At 38.3% G+C, this 17,955-nt stretch overlaps 1 protein-coding gene across 8 annotated transcripts in view; it reads left to right on the top strand.

Annotated features, from left to right (window-relative positions):
- LOC136857916 (serine-rich adhesin for platelets) overlaps positions 1-17,955 on the top strand; it is a 137,832-nt gene that overhangs the window by 94,878 nt on the left and 24,999 nt on the right. The window contains exon 7 of one of the 8 annotated variants that reach the window (XM_068225336.1): positions 6,860-7,267. The exons of the other annotated variants lie outside the window; for them this stretch is intronic. The gene's annotated coding sequence lies outside the window, so the exon portion shown is untranslated. Of the gene's footprint in view, positions 1-6,859; positions 7,268-17,955 lie in introns of those variants that run through there. 8 annotated transcript variants of the gene reach the window in all.

Raw genomic sequence — 17,955 nt, 5'->3', positions numbered from 1 at the left:
CGCTGCTCAGCCCGAAGGCCTGCAGATTACGAAGAGCCGTGTGGTCAGCACGACGCATCCTCCCGGCCGTTATTCTGGGCTTCCGAGATCGGGGCCGCCATGTCACCGTCAGATAGATTCTCAATTCCAATCAAGTAGGCTGAGTGGACCTCGAACCAGCCCTCAGGTCGAGAGAAAAAACCCTGACCTGGCCGGGAATCGAACCCGGAGCCTCCGGGCGAGAGGCAGGCACGCTATTCCTACACCACGGGACCCTCATGTTATATAAAGGAAAAATCAAAATCATAATGAATATAATTCTGTCCTGACACAGTAATTTGGAAACATGTCTAAGGCAGGATTCTTGAATCAAAAACTGATGTTTATCCTTTTACAAGTTTTTGCAGATTGTTTCTTAAAACTTTGTTCTCTAGCAATTTTGCTGCAACAGTCGTTATATGTAGAGCAAGATTCATGCATTCACTGTTTGTAACTCAAACACTGGATACAGTCATCCTTTTTTGAATATCATTTTGACTTCGGTGATTATTGAAGTAGCTATACCTGCTGGACCCAGAGAGCCCTTTTCCAGATTTCGTGACTGCATTCTAAGTTTCAGTGTTCGTTCCGGAATTCTGTAGTATCATTCTGCCTCCCTGATAGGTATTTCCTTGGCTTTCAGTCTTTTAACAGCCTCTCTTAACTTTTCCTGTGTCCATTGAGGTCTTTTAACAGTGCCCTTACTTTTATACTGAGCAGGCATGTCGCAAATTTTTATTGCTGAAAATAATTTTATATAATAAAATAATGTTACCGATGAAATTAATAAAAATAGATTATGTATATCAAGAATCGTGAGACGATAAAATATTCGAATAAAATACCGGTACACTCTGAATAGTATTGAATGTTTCCAGATCGCTTGTAGAATCTGATAGCAATGAAGCATCTCAGCCGGATTGTTGTGCGGCAACTCTCCCAACTATCAGGGAGAGACGCCGCACCCTGCTGTTTTCATACCTCAAGGCTATCATGGCCCAAAATTAGCTTACTCTCAACTACAGTTATGTTTCTGACGTCTACTGTATTAAAAACGTCTGATTTAAGCATTTGAAGCCAACTTAATATACAATAAATTAACACACGCAAAAACTTTGTCAGGAGGAAACATGTACTCGCCTCATGATATCGGCTATAATTGGTGTAATATGCGAGCAAATTTCGTCACACTCGCAGACAGTAGTTCTTCCTTAGAAACCGAAAAACTACACATATTGCCACCTAGCTGTAACGATGGGAACCTTTAGCTACAGTGTATGCGGCATCTCTACCGGGGCGGCATCTGTCCCGGATTTACCTTACTTGGATCAAACTTAATTCCTTTCTTCTGCAGCCATTCCTGTAGATACTTATTCATGGGTAGAATTAGTCTTCTTGTCTTCCTGAACACAATGATAGACTGCATTGTCCATTATTACTACGCTCCGTGGGGTTACATTTGGAGCAAGCCGCTCATTTATCCACTCAGAAGTACTATTATAATTCATGTCAGCATGATGGTCCCCAGGCTTTAGGTGAGACTTATAAATTAAAAGGGTATTGGGAACAAAACCATTCTCTCCTTCACCGTGTACTATAATTAATCTGTTACCCCTTTCCTATGGAACTAAGTACCCCCAGTTCTTCAGATACTTGCCAGCACCGCGAAACTACATGCGAAACACGAAGATAGGTTTCGTCTATAAATATAATGTTTCTGCCTTCATTTCGGAAAATCGGCAACTGTCGCAGGTATTTCACTCGCCATTCCACACTTTCTGGTCTTTCAACTAAAATCTTATCCTTCGACTGGCATTTCCACCAACGAAATCCCAAGTCAGGCATTATTTTATGCAGATGTGAGGGACTGCATTGCACTATGGCATCCTCTTCCAAAGCTTCAGAAAGTTTTTTTTTTTTAATGTGGGCATTTCTTTTCTCACGGCGTAATATTCATGAATCTTTCTCCTCATAGCTGCTTTTACAAAATCACCAACTGGAAATCTCTTCTTTATTTCACCTTGTTTTCCTGTTCGAGTGCCAAACTTAAGTTCAATCTCTTTCATTATCTTCTTCACCAGTGCTGTTTCCACTTCTGTTGCTTCTGAAACTGTCTGCACAATATTCAATTTCAAGTCGTGTTCTCGCTTCATAACTTTCATATGTTCACTCATTGTATAAACACTTTCACGTGCCTAGTCTCGCAGTGGTCTCCCAGATTTAGAAGAGGACCTAGAAGCCATGCTCCTCACTTCAGTAATTTCAATTTAGCCCGCACGTAACAACACGCACCGCTTGAGAGACGTTTTCACTTCAGCGCTAGCCTGGCGACTGGACCTGGTGTAGGAGTGGGGGGTCGATAGCTCCCACCACTGCATGCGCAACCAATTCTCGCGCAGGATGCTTTCAACCAAAATGGACTATAGTGTGTATTTTAATTTTACAGGTATGCTTATAGTGTTATAATTTGTATTTTAATTGCTGTGTGTTTGACAGACTGAAAAGTTTTTATTGCATTTTCTTTTCGGAAGGATTTTTCCCTCAACTTCTTTGGTAATTCGAAGTCCTTCTTCCAAGGTTCTCACTTGCTAAAAAGATCACATCTTTTTTAATCATACAAATAATCCATAAAATATGACAATTCAATAATTATACACGGTAAATTCACATGAAAAGTGAAATACTGTACTGTAAGAACGTAGGGCACATCCCTGACTTTGCTTGCCTTGAATACCGCAGCTCAAAACTCGGGTAAAACTAATGGAGTGGTTCAGACGATGTCATAGCGGTTATTCATGCAACATTGCATGGTTTGGATGATGTGATTAGTGATTCAGCATGGTGCAACTGGGACGTTACCGCAGTTAGCCTCGAAATTACATCAGATAGCGTGAAATGTGGTGTTATAGAAGAATGCTGAAGGTGAGATGGATAGATCGAATCACGAATGAAGAGATACTGAATCGAATTGGTGAGAGGAGATCAATTTGGCTAAATTTGACGAGAAGAAGAGATAGAATGATAGGACACATCTTAAGACACCCAGGACTTGTTCAGTTGGTTTTTGAAGGAAGTGTAGGTGGCAAGAACGGTAGGGGTAGACCAAGGTATGAATATGACAAACAGATTAGAGCAGATGTAGGATGCAATAGTTACGTAGAAATGAAAAGGTTAGCACAGGATAGGGTGGCATGGAGAGCTGCATCAAACCAGTCTATGGACTGATGACTCAAACAACAACAGCGTGGGAGCAAGACAGAACAGGAGTGTGTTTATATCGATATGACTACTGATTGTGTATTTAGAGTTTGTCGGGATCCAAAGTATTGAACAATAGATCTGGGGAAAATGATACATCGAAAAACCCAGACTGTGTTGGATATGTTCCTGGGACTGAAAATTATGATCCATGTATCCACGAAAACGATCAGTCGAGGTTCTGCTGTACTTAGTCACCGTATGGTTTTCACCCACAACAATAAAAAATGGTTTCCAGTGTTCTTCTAACAGACTGTTCTTTATAAGCACACATTTCTTGCTTATTTTTTCATACATAAAATTGTTCGTTTATTCATCATAGAGACTTGTATGCACAGGACAGACAGACAGACAGACAGACAGGACTAAAGTTGAAATCAAGTCAAGATGGGCTCCTATCAAGCTCTTTATCCTCAAATTGCTTTGTCCAGGCTTCCAAAGCTTTTCTCGGAAACAGTCCATTACGGCCTAAGCCTTAAGGAAATTCCCATCTGTGGCAAGACGATTCAATCCTATAGCAAGAAAATACCCGGCACCATGCCACTCGGGATAATGAGCTACAGGTAATGAGTGTCAGTGGCATACTCCACCTGCTCACATTCCTAAACGATTAGATAAGAGCCGTGTATCTGTTCAAAGAAAGGCTTCCGGGTTCCTGCCGATAACCTCAAACCAACAGTTTGCAATATATCGAAGGCATTTATAACATTATGTGACATTGATCTACCTGTGCCACTAGTGGCGATGGCGGTAGGTGGGATTATCATTATATCGAGGTAGTTACTGTATTATTTCCGTAAGGAATATCCATTCGTTGCTTGTTGTATGCGTTAACTGAGGGTTACAGAGTATCGGGTGGCATTATATAAGGGGTTGACTGTATACTGTCCTATGCACTTTTTGCAATTCATGTTTGATACCATTGTCAGATGTGCCAACTCCCCCGATTTAAGCGCGGGACTCCCTATTATTGGTTCTTCCTTCCTCTCTCCTGATCGCAGAGACTTATCTCCCGATTTTGGGAACAGATTTAGTATTCCTGTATTTTTTTTAAAATCCCAGGTTTTTTCCTCTTTCTTTAAATAGCTGGAGATAATTGATGTTCATTGGGCATTGTCAAGGCAGATGCTATCAGCTGGTGGTGGTCTTAAATATGATAGAATCTCTAACGTAATGCTTTTTATCATTTCCACGTAGCAATGCTGACTGTGTGTTTTTTAGCATATTTACAAGGACAAAAACTCAATTCAGATCAAAGCTTCCTGAAAAAGTATTGTGGAAAAACTTTTAACCTTAAAACCCGTTCAGCAAGGCCACTGCTTTGAGCATAAATCTAGTTCAGAAATTTATGAAGAGGCCAAAAGCAGTTAGATTGAAGAGTCATGTGTTCTAAAGCTCAGATACATGCAGTATTTCATTATTTATAAATAAATAAATAAATAAATAAATGAAATGAGAGAAATTATGTAGTTAAGTAGAATAGTGTGTTAAATATTCTTCAAAGTTACGTAATCAACATTTCGGGATATAGCGCAAAAGAATCTCCTGATTTTTGACTGTTGAAAGATGGCACGTCTGCATTGTGCAATATACAGAGGTGTCTACCACAATGTACCTAGAATACTAACAGGTAGGCCATTCTGGAGAGCTGCCCCGCCATTGGCTAGTGTGCGTGATGTCACCCTGAGTGCTACCGCAAGATTTGCCTTGTGTGTTATAGTTTACAGTTAGCTGCATATTTTTTTTTTGAGTTAATGTTGTTAGATATTTTAATTACACCACATTTAGTCATGAAACACAGAATTCATATATCTGTACAAATCTGTAGCTGTAATGATACACACACAATCTCAGTGGTGATTGCAAAATGGAAAAAAAAGGACATTTTGTGAACAAAGTAGTCAAACTAATAAGCATATGAGGCAACACTGAATTTAGCACTTTTTAACTTAGCATAAAGGACAGTTAGTATCCAACTTACTATAGTTAATTGACACTTTAAAAAGAAAGAAAAATACAAGCATTAAATGATATGTACATCACAGGAAATGCAATCATTTAAGAATATTTTCTTATACATCAAGACTGACATTCTATTAGGGATTAGATATTAACTCGTCATAAATGATGATGCTACCCAAGGAAGATTCTTTTTCACAACATTCTTTCATAAAATTTCCATATATATCTTTTCTGGTTCAAGTATCTAATCCTAATGAAAGTTCTTATTCTCACATACAGCAAAATTATTTTCTTGTAATTTCAGGGAATTATGTGGACCTAAAATTACATCATCAGATGAATCATAATAAACACACACACACGACTGTATTCATTTCACTGAAGTTGGTGACTGCTACCTTCTCTAAGTACTTAAATGTTTCTGCCTTGGCCTTCATGACATAGAGAGCCTCTTTCAGAATTCCAGGTTTTCACTTAAATTGCTGGCCTACTTTTGAAGAGCTGAGTGACAAGATAGAGAATACCTCTGTTTTTCCAAATAAACATAATGCCTTAGGAGAGAGAGTTCTTAAGGCTGTATTTCACTCTTGTTTTTGCTCAGAAGGGATGGAATTTGGGCCAGAGAAAAACATTGAGACAAGACACACCTCAGTTTACTAAGTGCTTTTGTTTTGGATTGTGCGGAGATCGTTTCGTAAAGGGTACATCATGTTTTGGAACACTGGACTTTATCAGGACCATCTTTAATGACAAATTTTTCGTCATCGATATCTATATTTCAGCCGATTGTTTTCTTCTTTGGTATTAATGGCTACCTCAAGAATTTTAAAAAGTTTTTTACAGTTTGCTTTATGTTGCACCAATACTGATAGGTGATGATGTGATAGGAAAGGGCAAGGAGTGAGATGGAAGCGACTGTGTACTTAATTAAGGTACAGCTCCAGCATTTGCCTGATGTGAAAATGGGAAACCACAGAAAACCATCTTAAGGGCTGCTGACAATGTGGTTTGAACCCACTATCTCTAGAATGTGAGTTGATAGCTATGTGACCCAACTCAAGTGGTCACTTGCTCGGTGCTACCGTGAATCGTGTCTACTCATTGACTGGTGAAGTTTTAGTTTATTGGGAGAGAGATCTGCTATTGTAGACAAGGTTCTTTATTTTTTAGGATCGTTCTGTTCTGATATCTCCGATCTCAGTCGGACATTGCCTGTAAATAAGAATCATTTATTCTTAGAATGTAATTTAACTATTTTTTGTGTTTGAGTAGAAAATAATATTCGTCTTTGTAGTTTAAGAGAGAAGGAAATATAGTAACAGGAATAGCCTATTCACAATTTCAGACTTTTTCTGTTCAGAATATCAATATAGTAATTATTTTAATATCAGTAATGGCACAAATGTTGTGAATTGATCGTCATCATTTCTTGAACTTGTAGCATTTGACGTCATTTCCATGCCAGTTAAAAAGTTTTATGAATGTTTCCAATTGTCTGCAACTTGACACATTGTTTGTAAATCATTTGTAAGAATTTGTGTGTAACTACTGGAAATTTTACATGCGAAAGTTATTTTAATTGTGCCAAAACTTGCATTAATTGTTTGTAAATACATTTCAGAAGCTTGTGCGTGTGTGTGTCCACTGGTGGTAATAAAGGAGTTTTTGACTACATTTTCCATTATTAAAATTTGGGGAGAAAATGTGATACAAAATGCAATGCACACCGGCTCTAGTAACAAAGAAAGGCGTGCCTGCCAAAGATCTAAGAGGTAGACAAACAACAATAATATTATATAGCTTTATATTTTATAGTACCGAGCAAGTGGGCTACGCCTTTCAGGTCAAGTAACTGTTGGCTTGGTTTCGGTAGGTGGTAGATTCAAACCACACTGTCGGCAGTCCTGAAAATGGTTTTTTGTGGTTTCCCATTTTCACACCAGCCTTGATGCTGACATACCTGTACAGTAGAACCTCGATAATTCGAAATCGGTTAATTCAAAATCCCACCTGATTCGAAGAAGCTCTCGTTCCCGGAAACATGAAATACAGTTTTGCATGTTATTTAAATTGTTTAATTCGAAATACAGATAATTCGTAATTAGAAGTACAATGTCTTCCCCATTATTGAAATTTAGACTTTTAATTCGAAACTGCCTTTACATTTTAAAACAATAGTATGTTACAGAGTAATTCAACTCAAAATTTATCCACATGATAATAGAACGTGGAGGGGTAGCTTTCCGCACTTACTCACTTCGGTGGGTCTACAGTGCGCTTCATGATTGCTAAGTTGAATGAAATCGGATTTCTTTTGTATTCAACTTTTTAAGGAACGCCGTAATATCATGCAACAGGCAGTGTGCGGAAAAACAGAATCCGCGAACACTGGCGATGCCAACAATTGATGAAAAAACGTGGCTTATGCGATAAATTCGTAGGCACCGAACAATTTTGTCATTCCCGATGAAACTGCGTTACTTTATTTTAATGCGAGCCCAAACGGTCTTATGGTTTTGAAAGAGAAAATGCCAGCCGGGGAATCGTACACGGGTGGGGGATGGGAGTCATTGTAGTGCGTTACAATGCACATGGAAGCCAGAAACTTTATCTCCTCGTCATAGGAAAGTTCGATAAGCCACAATGTTTTAAGGGCGTCGGGCAATTTCCATGCCAGTACAAAGCATCTAAAAATGCAAACAGTACAGAAATCCAAAAAATAATGCATTTGCACAGGGGAACCGGCATAATTTATCCTCGTCTTTGAATTGTGTGATTTTTTTTCTTTCGTTGCATGAGGTTATGCTTGTCAGTGATTTATCCAAGTGCATTATTTGAACATTGTAAATGCACCTTGTTGGATACATTTTGGAAATAGTTTTTTTCTCTGGCATTTGAAAGATTTAAACTGTGAATTGAGGTGACTGCATGTATTAATGGGTCTTAGAATACTTTGTGACGCGGTAAGTGTTTACATTTCTGAAGTACGAGAGAAGTACCATGGCAGGAAATCGTAGAAGGATAAAGTCATACGAAAGTTCGATGTTAAGAGCATCGGGTACTTTCTGCGTAAATACAAGGTATCGTAAATGCATACGGTACAGTAATTCCAAAGAATAAAGCATTTGCACATGGGAGCCAGCGTAGATTTCTCCTCGTCTTTGAATCGTGCCTTTTTTTTTTTTCTTTCATAGCGTGAGGTTATGTTTGCCAGTGACATATCCAAGTGCATTATTTGAATACTGTAAATGCACCTTCTTGGATACATTTTAGAAATAGTTCTTTTTTCATGGTACTTGAAAGGTATAAACTGTGAATCAAGGTTAACTGCATGCAGTAATGGGCCTCAGAACATTTTGTAACGCGGCAAGGGTTGGTACTTCTGAATTGCAAATTGGCGGTTAATTCGAAATCACGTCATTCGAAGTCCGATTTTTAAGTCCCAACGACTTCGAATTAATGAGGTTTTACTGTATTAATTAGAATAAACAAAACCTAAATTGCATGTATAAATGCAAAGCATGAGTAGATAGATTTTTAAAACGTATTGCTAACGACCTGTTGGTACTTCAGAGTATTAGTCTACCATCCTGATGGTAATTGTCAACTATAAAAACAATTAATACTGTATAGAACTAATCTGTGGACTCTAAACTACCGAGAAAAAAATATGCTTGACACTTACCAGGCAGTATAGACGTTAATTTGCACCGAAACTGTCATCTTTAGGATCAAATGGCACTGTAATCAAGATACACAGCTATGTTCAAACCTTCAGGCAATAACAAACTAGGCTTGCACAGTGCATGCATGCGCTGTCTTCTGGCTGCTGTAGAGACTACAGAGAAGCAGTACTGACAAGTGCCGTCAGACTTCAAAGCCTGAGTTACTTCAAAGCCTGAGTTACATTCCTGGTGATATGTTAGACCTTGGTACTTAAACACATTGATGATGGGCCCCGAGAATTCTCGTTTCTTGGCCAACCGTACGTGGCGGGCTACGAGAATTCTCGTTTTTATGGATCTTGTGTTTCCTTGATCGCTGCTACAATCCTGGATACCATTTGGGGCAGTTAATATGTGCTCTTGTAACCTCTTCTTATATGAATGTACCACTATTAGGATAAAAATTTTGTTTTATGTTTTTGTTTATTGTGTAAATCATTTCTATATCATGTTTGAATTTGCTACTTAAATTTGAAAACATAAGCAACTACATTAGAAGTCCGCTATAGCGAGTACGGCATATAACGAGAACTCCGTTATAGCGACGAATTTTTTCTGTCCCTTCTAAATTCGTATATTAAACTGTGTATCGTCCTTCGGTTACAGCGAGAACCCTATCATTGGCGCATCCGTTATTACGAGCGATTAAGCGCGCGCGATTTTTTCCATTACCGATATTTATACACCCCAGCGCTGATATTTTGTGCGATAAATTATCTTCGGCATCGTTTCCTCGCTATGTGCACTAGCGATTTATCTCGTCTACATTCAAAGGCGATGTCGGAGTCTATTAGTAATACCCGTCGACAGCTGTTCCGTAAAGAAAATTCGAAATGAAAGAGAATAACATGTCCGATAACGGTTGTTAACTCGTTAAAAATTAAGGCTGACTAAACTACCGCTTAATTTTGAAGCTAAATACTGCAATTAAGTAAAAATGGGATAAACCTCGAGATATGGCAGAGTGCTTAATTGATTTCAGAGGTTAGTTCATATTTTGTCGCGTCTGGTTAAATTACGGAAAGGCTATTATGAAAATTTATATCGAGAAAGTTATAATTTCTCTACTGGCGCTTGAAATGTGTTTTCATCATACGTATAGTACGGGTAAGTTAGGATACGTGACGCTGTTTGAATAAGAAAACTGAAACGTTTGCATCAAAATGTGATCGATCATCTTCGGTAGGTACAGTATAGTTTTCTCAATTTGTGCATTTGCGATCTCTCTCGTTGACATTCAGAGGCGATGTTGAAGTTGATTAGTAACACCCATCGACTGCTGTTCTCTAAAGAAAATTCGAAATGAAAGAGGATAACACGTTTTCGTAATAAATGCGTAAATAACGTGGCCGATAGCAGTTGTTAACTCGTTAAAAATAAAGACTGAAGTAAATGATATCTTCATTTTAATGTTATATGCGGAAATTAAGTAAGAATGTGATACACCTCAAGATATGGCAGAGTACATCACTGATTTCAGAGGATATTTCATATCTTCTTGCGTCTAGTTACGGCTATTTACATGTCAATTTTTCGCGTGGAGGTTATTTCTCTACATGCGTTTCAAATATGTTTTCATGATAGGCTACATATACGGTTAGGTTAGGTGATGCTGTTTGAAGAAGAAAGCTGAGGTGTTTGCCACAGAAATCTCTGGAGTGATACCGTATTTTTACGAATCCAAGACTTTTTTCTCAGAATCTCATGCGAAAACTCAAGGGTTGTTGTATTCGCGGCCTAACAGTAATTACATAAAATCAGTTTCATGGTCCGTATCACACTTCAATAGATTTACAATTAAGTATTTATTATTTTCCACCTAGTTGTATCGACTAGGTGGAAAATAATACTTAATTGTAAATCTAAGCCTAACAGTAAGTTAATTGATACCACTGGCTACTACCGCTGTAACCACGCTGCTGCTTTTCACACGCACACAGAACTCGTTGACAATAAACGACCACCTCTTTATTACACATCGCTAGGCGCGACAACCGGTTGTGCAGTGCCTGTGTGTTTCTCAGATCTGCAGAATGGCATCAAAACATGCGACCCTTCGAATTCTTAGAAAAGCCATGGCTACTCAGTCGCAGGGTCATAACGTGTCTATTGTACTTGACGCTTAGTAAAATTAAGGTTTATAGACAGCAGGAATATTTTCGTGATGGATAGTTGTATTGTAAAGATACATGGATAAGGTATTGCCGGCAAATTTTCAACGGGTTCTATTCGATATTATGATACCAATTTTAAGTTGATGTTTATTAAACACTCAAATGTAAAATAATTGTGCAGCCGCAAGAAAATACGGCATAGGCCTAACTAAAGCGAGTATTTGGCGTTAGTGTTAAGACAAAGAGCTAAAGAAATGCATACTGTTCAAAAAATGCATTCAGTGGTCCGCAACAAGGACGCTTTAAAGAAGCCGAAAATGAAATTGTGAGGTATGTGCACGAAAAACGCAAGGGCGGAAGGGCCATACCGTGGCGCAATAAACTCGTTCGTTGACTTTCAACGTTTGCGATTAGGCCTATACATCACTAGCCGCTGAATTTGGCCGAACCCTACAAGCGAGACATGCGTGTAGCGGTAGCTGGTTATATCTGACGCTGCGTAAAAGTTAACAGTTTTATAGACAGCAAGAATAATTTCCTGATGGATCGTTGTATTGTAGAGACGCATGGAATAGGTATTGCCGGAAAATTTTCAACGAGTTCTCTTCGGTATTATGATGCCAATGTTAAGTTAATGGTCCTTAAACCCGCGAAAGTAAAGAATAATTGTGCAGCCACAATAGAAAAAAAAAGAAGTACGGCGTGACGAAAATCAATGTCCGGCGTCTAAGAATAGTCTAAAAATGCGTAGGCCTAATGTACAACAAGGCATTCATATGATTTTACAAACTTCTTTTTGAGCCTGATTTAAATTTTTTGAAGGGAAAAGTGGGGTTCGTCTTGGATTTGGAGAAATACGGTACTATATATTTTCATAATGAAATTAAACATACACTTTCACGTAGTATCGGATTACGAAAAATAACAAACAATTAAGCCGTGGTGTGGATATCATCTGCGGAAACACAAGTTTTGAACAAAATTATTGCCGTTTCATACTGATTTTAATGTGCATGAAGGGTTTTCTGACTTTTATACAAAAATCGCATATAACGACAATCTCTTATAGTGAGTAAATTTTTCGCTGTTATGAATTCTCGCTATAACGGACTTCTACTCTATTACAAATTTATGAGATTTATAGTTTATGCTTTTATGTCCAAATCCTTGGTGAATGGTCAGCATTGAGGCCTTCAGTTCAGAGGGTCCCGGGTTCAATTCCTGACCGGGTCGGGGATTTTAATTCCATGTGAATAATTCTTCCAGCTCAGGGACTTTTTGTTTTGTGTTCGTGGCAACATACTCCTTTTCATATTCGTAAAACACACTACACTACCAACCATCACACGAACACGCAATAGTGAGTACATTCCTCCAGATAGGTTTGGCGTCAGGAAGGTTATCCGGCCGTAAGACAGGGACAAATGCATTTGTGCGACACAGTTCACACCCGCGACCCCACATGGTGTGGGGAAAACTGTGGTAGAGGGAGAAGGAGATAGTTTATGCTTTTAAATCAGCATTTTCATTAAATATGAGGTGGCATATATGCAGGCCTAGGCATGGGAATTATCTAAATGCATCTTCGAACACAAGTGTGAAATGCAAACTTTGCTAAGGAGCAACCGTTCTGAAAATTCCGAAGTATCATGTTTAATCTCATTTAATGATGATAGCCACTTAATGTCTCAGTGCCAAGAAAACACAAAATGGAGTAATTTTTTTTTCCTTGAATCTTCAGTATAATTCCAGACCATTGTGAGAAATAAAATCAGCAATTTCTGAGAGACTTGTTCTGTGAAGTAAATGTAATTTTACTGATTACTTGTTGAAGTAATTTGTAATTGGGAGCATTATTTCTCAGTTGACTGTGATTCAGCCCAGTTACTTTTATTTTGTACTTTTCCCATCAGTATAATTTTTACACATTGTCGCTACCAAGACCCCAGTTGGTTGGACCCATGGTTGACCAAATCATGAACAATGGAGATTGTACTGTACTGTTTACAACTAGAATAGTCTAAATATCCAAGAATGGAGCTGGTTCATTAGACTTTAGTACTTTATATCTCATTCTCGATATGGCATGTTAGGAGTGTTATTTTTTTGTGTGTGTGTGTGTGTTTTTTTTTTCATTCTAGAACTGACTTCTGTTTGTTTTAAAACTAGACTAAAATAATGTTTCCAAGGTACATCTTTGTTGAGCATCTCTGCTCATGGTCCCAATGTGTGCAAGGTGGACCAATGAGAAAGGAGCTCTGTGAGTTGATACTGAAGAGATTATTCGATGAAAGGAAGTATCTTTTCTGATAGGCTATTGTCATATTGATAACGCGTCCTCCTAAATTCTCCATTGTGCATGTGCTATCATGTGTTCGAATGAAAAATTATCCATAAACTTATTCCTTCTTCTTCTACTTCATCCATTCCCTTTTCCAGATTCTCTCTGGGTAGGGTAGTGTACCAAAGCCCTCCACCTTACTCGATATTCCCACCATTCCTCTTCTAGTACTTTATTGCTATCGACTCGTCTCTTTGCAATGCAGTCCACAACAGAGCTCTTCCATCTCGTTCTAGACTGTGCCCTAGGCCTCTTTCCAGTCTCTGTATCCATGAATGTTCTTTGGTATTCTCTCTCCTGGCATTCTCATCATGTGTCCAAACCATTTTAACTTTGCTATATCAATTTCTTGAAGTTTACACACTCCCAGGCTTCTCCTTATTTCCTCATTTTGTATTCTATCTCGTCTTTCTTCCCTGTATGTTCCTCAAGAACCTCATTTCAGCTGCTTGTATCTTACTTTGGTTCCGCTTAGTCAACGTCAAGGCTGCTGAAGCATAGATCAGTATAGGTTTATAATAGGATGAGTATAAAACCTTCTTGCACTTCATAGGCACATATTTGTTCCATTTGTCTCTCACACTGGTAGAAACTTGCAGACTGCTGTATTCTTAAATCAATTTCTCCATCCAAATTTCCATTTGGTGACATGCTGCCCAAATATTTAAAAATTTTTGTTAGCTCTCGTCATGATCAAAGTCTTGCTTTTTGCAGTACTAATCTTCATTTCAAAATTTCTTATCTCATTCCATAAATCAACTTGTGTCTGTACTTCCTCTTCATTATCTCCCCAAACTACAGTGTCATCAGCAAAGAGCATAGACTTTACTTGCTCACCCATCATCTTTTCTTTGATATTATGTAGAATTCTATCCATGATGATAATGAAGAGTAAAGGAGACAATACACTTCCCTGTTGAATTCATAAGCCAACCAAAACAGATCCACGCAGTAACAACTTCAAATAATCACAACATAAACATTCACGTTCAACAGATTTCATTTGTCGAAAATAAAAATATTTTGTAGGGCTGGTGGATATATCTGTAGAGTAAAACACAAATTCAACGCTACATTGGCACATATTTATTCCATTTGTCTCTCACGCTGGTAGAAACTTGCAGACTGCTGTATTCTTAAGTCAATTTCTCCATCCAACTCTGAATCATTCAGTTTGACCCACTTTGGTTCTAACACAGCTTTCACAATTTTGATACAGTGCTCTTACCATCTGCATTGTTATTATTTTCCCATATTCATCATTTGAGGTCCTGTTGCCTTATACTGTTCTTAACCAGATCCATCCTTCATGAATTGGGATGCTCTCGAACTACCCTTTCTTTCATGTGCATAGTTTAACCGTTTCGCACTCAGCGCGCCAATAATCGGCGCGAGAGGTTCTGGCGAGAAAGCTCATGGCGCCGATACATCGGCTCTGTCCTATTTAGGGATTTTGGTAATTTGTGTGGCTGTTAAATCGTAACAGTTGATCGTGACGGTACCTTAAAGCGTTGAATTTATGTTTTACTCTACAGATATATCCACCAGCCCTACAAAATATTTTTATTTTCGACAAATGAAATCTGTTGACCGTGAATGTTTATGTTGTGGTTATTTGAAATTGTTATTGGGTGGATCTGTTTTGGTTGGCTTATGAATACAACAATTTGATTTTGAAGTGAGTTTAGTTTAGAGTATATTTCGTTTCTTTGATATATTGTGTGTTCGGTGTACTTCGCGAACTATACTTTTACTCCTTTTCATAACTCCATTGTTGCACGTGCTTGCGTCATCTTTTTATTGTAATGGCTAGTCCATATTCAAGGCCGAATGAGGCCGATATCCTTGAATTTTCAGATGATTTAGACAGTAATAATAACCTTCTTTTGCCGAAAGTGATTCCCATTACGTGGGAAATGACACAGTCACGGCTGCTCACCGTGCATCGGACCGCGAGGACCTGACATCGATGACCGTTCCATGTACAGTGAATAACTTTTTTGCCATGCTTCATGAGTGAATTGCGCACACACGCCATTTTGATATAAAATTATTCAGAATTAAATGTTCTTTCTTTCGCGTCTAAGAGTAAAGAAGGAGGACGCAATAATGTCTGATTTTTCAATCATTGAAAACCAAAAATCATTTAAAAAAATTTATTTTCAAAATTGAATAATTTTTTTGGCTTTACCAATAACAATACGTCCTAGGTATATTCATTTCTGAAATGCTCATAGTTTCCTGTATTAGTGTGATTTATTTTAATGTGTGTTAAACTGTTTACGTGTTGATTTTTTGTAATTTGGTTTGGAAAATGACAGAAATTAGTCCGAGTGTCTTCGAGCAAACCCCTGCATATAGGCTGAGTGCCATAGGGTTCATATGTGTGAACTGCACATTTTCACATCTTTATCAATTTCTGTGTATGTTGACTTCCTCCTGTGATCATCTACTCATTGCATTTCCACCTTTTTTCTAATTCTTTTATAATACTCTTTCCTTGAATTTGGTAACGGAATATAACTGTGATTCCTCTGTAATCATTACATTTCCTTCTGCCTATCATCTGTGGCCTGTTCCTGTACACTCTTGAATAGTCCTTAAGTTCACTGTAATCCCAAAATTCTAGCCGCCTTCATAATTTCTACTGCATCTTCATTTATCCCCATATCTTTCAACTTAATTGTTAATTCCACCTCTTCTCTTTCTCTTTACTTTGATACTGTTGGTTGGATTTCTGCGTGCTCTAACATTTAATAAGTCGTAATGATATTCCTCCCATCTTCTTATTTCTGGGTCAATATTGCGCTATCTTCTTCCTTCACAATCTTGTGCTAACCATTGTCACCCTATATAAGTTTCTTTCTCTGTTGATATTTTTTGCTTATTTCCTGTAACTTCTGCATTGTTGAGGTTTCTCATTTTTCATTAACTTTGTCTTCATCTGAATTTTTAACATTCATATTCTACCTCCTTGAAATGAGGTGTTTTAGTTTTGTGAAAAATTCATCCCTTTCCTGCTTATCTTTCAGATCCATGCTCTTATTCTGGCTTGTCTTCTTTTTTGTATTATCTCATTTACTTTCTGATTTGTTATAAATACTGAAAGCTCCCCTAGACATGAATGTAGTCTCTTTACAAGTCTAGCTTTGCTTCCATTTACTTGTGCCAGATTATTATTATTATTATTATTATTATTATTATTATTATTATTATTATTATTATTATTATTATTATTATTATTATTAGGTCTGTCAGACCTTTTACACCTTTTTGCCCATTTTGTATTTTGTGAATACCTTCATTCTTCAAGGGATTGGAAGTCTTGCATTTTCTCCTCTAATTGGGGTGGTTATCTTGTAGCCAGGGTGAGTGGCTCAGATGATGGAGCACTGGCTTTCTGAGTCCAGTGTGTTAGGTATGATTTCAACATAGTGATATTTGAAGTGCTTCTGCCCTTGCATGCATATTCCTTTTCCTGTCAGAATGGAGTCGGACAAGGTTCTTCTATTCCCCAACTCATACCTGGTAATTTTCTGACTATATACTTCTCACACCTACTTCTATATCCGTAGGTTCTTTAAATATCTTCTCGATTATCTGCCTTTTGATTGATTTTTTGAACGGACAGTAAAGGAAGAATTATAATGAAATGCTTTTCCGGGGATGAAGTATCAAGTGTAGCTGGCTGATACTCTTTAATTAACTCAAGTTTGGCTATAAGGCGTTCACACAGAAACCACAAAATTACACTAAACACAGATTAATATCTACCAATAATTTTTATGGTCCTAACAGGCATACAGCCAGTGAAATCTTTGCAGAACAATTTAGAATGGGCTGTGGTGTACTTTTCCAATTAACATTTGAATGACTATTGGAATTGTTTACTATACTTATTATTACCTATATATTAAGAGTTTACTAAAAACCACGAACCTACTGCGCTGGAGTAGCAGGGGGAGAGGTGGTACTCCCACGTGGCGCGTCCCAGGTGGCGGATAGGGGTGTCCTAACCGGCTTACCGGCGGACTTGAGGGAAATAAAATACCTCTCGCGGGCCAAACACACAACCCCCCTGTGGGTGGGGGACGCGGATGAAGAATACACCCACTGCATCCCCTGCCTGTCGTAAGAGGCGATTAAAAGGTGCGATGTAGGGATGATTTTATTAGAACCATGAAACTACTTGTGATATTTTCCACCACGCAGGGAACACCATGGGTCGCTTTTACTTGCGCGTAGTACCACTGTGTTAGGTACCAAATAGGTTTGTGATTAGTAGCAATAGAGTACGTTGCCGGCTTCTACAGTACCTGTGATTCGAACCCCTATATGCGTAACACCATGGGATTAGCGACACTATGGTTCTGCCTTCCCTATGCTTAGTACCCACTATGTGAGGAACACTACGGGATTGTGCGGGTCCGTGTGGTTACTCCACTTACGTGAGGAACGCCATAGAAATCCGTTGCCTGTAAATAGTGACGCAGTGTGCGAAACACCACAGGTCTGTGTTACATGTGCGAATTTCATT

This window comes from Anabrus simplex, chromosome 1 (genome assembly GCF_040414725.1).
Source record: "Anabrus simplex isolate iqAnaSimp1 chromosome 1, ASM4041472v1, whole genome shotgun sequence".
In the NCBI taxonomy this organism is placed as follows: domain Eukaryota; kingdom Metazoa; phylum Arthropoda; class Insecta; order Orthoptera; family Tettigoniidae; genus Anabrus; species Anabrus simplex.
The sequence above is the reverse complement of the archived record's forward strand: the minus strand, read 5'-3'. Positions and strand labels throughout refer to the sequence as shown.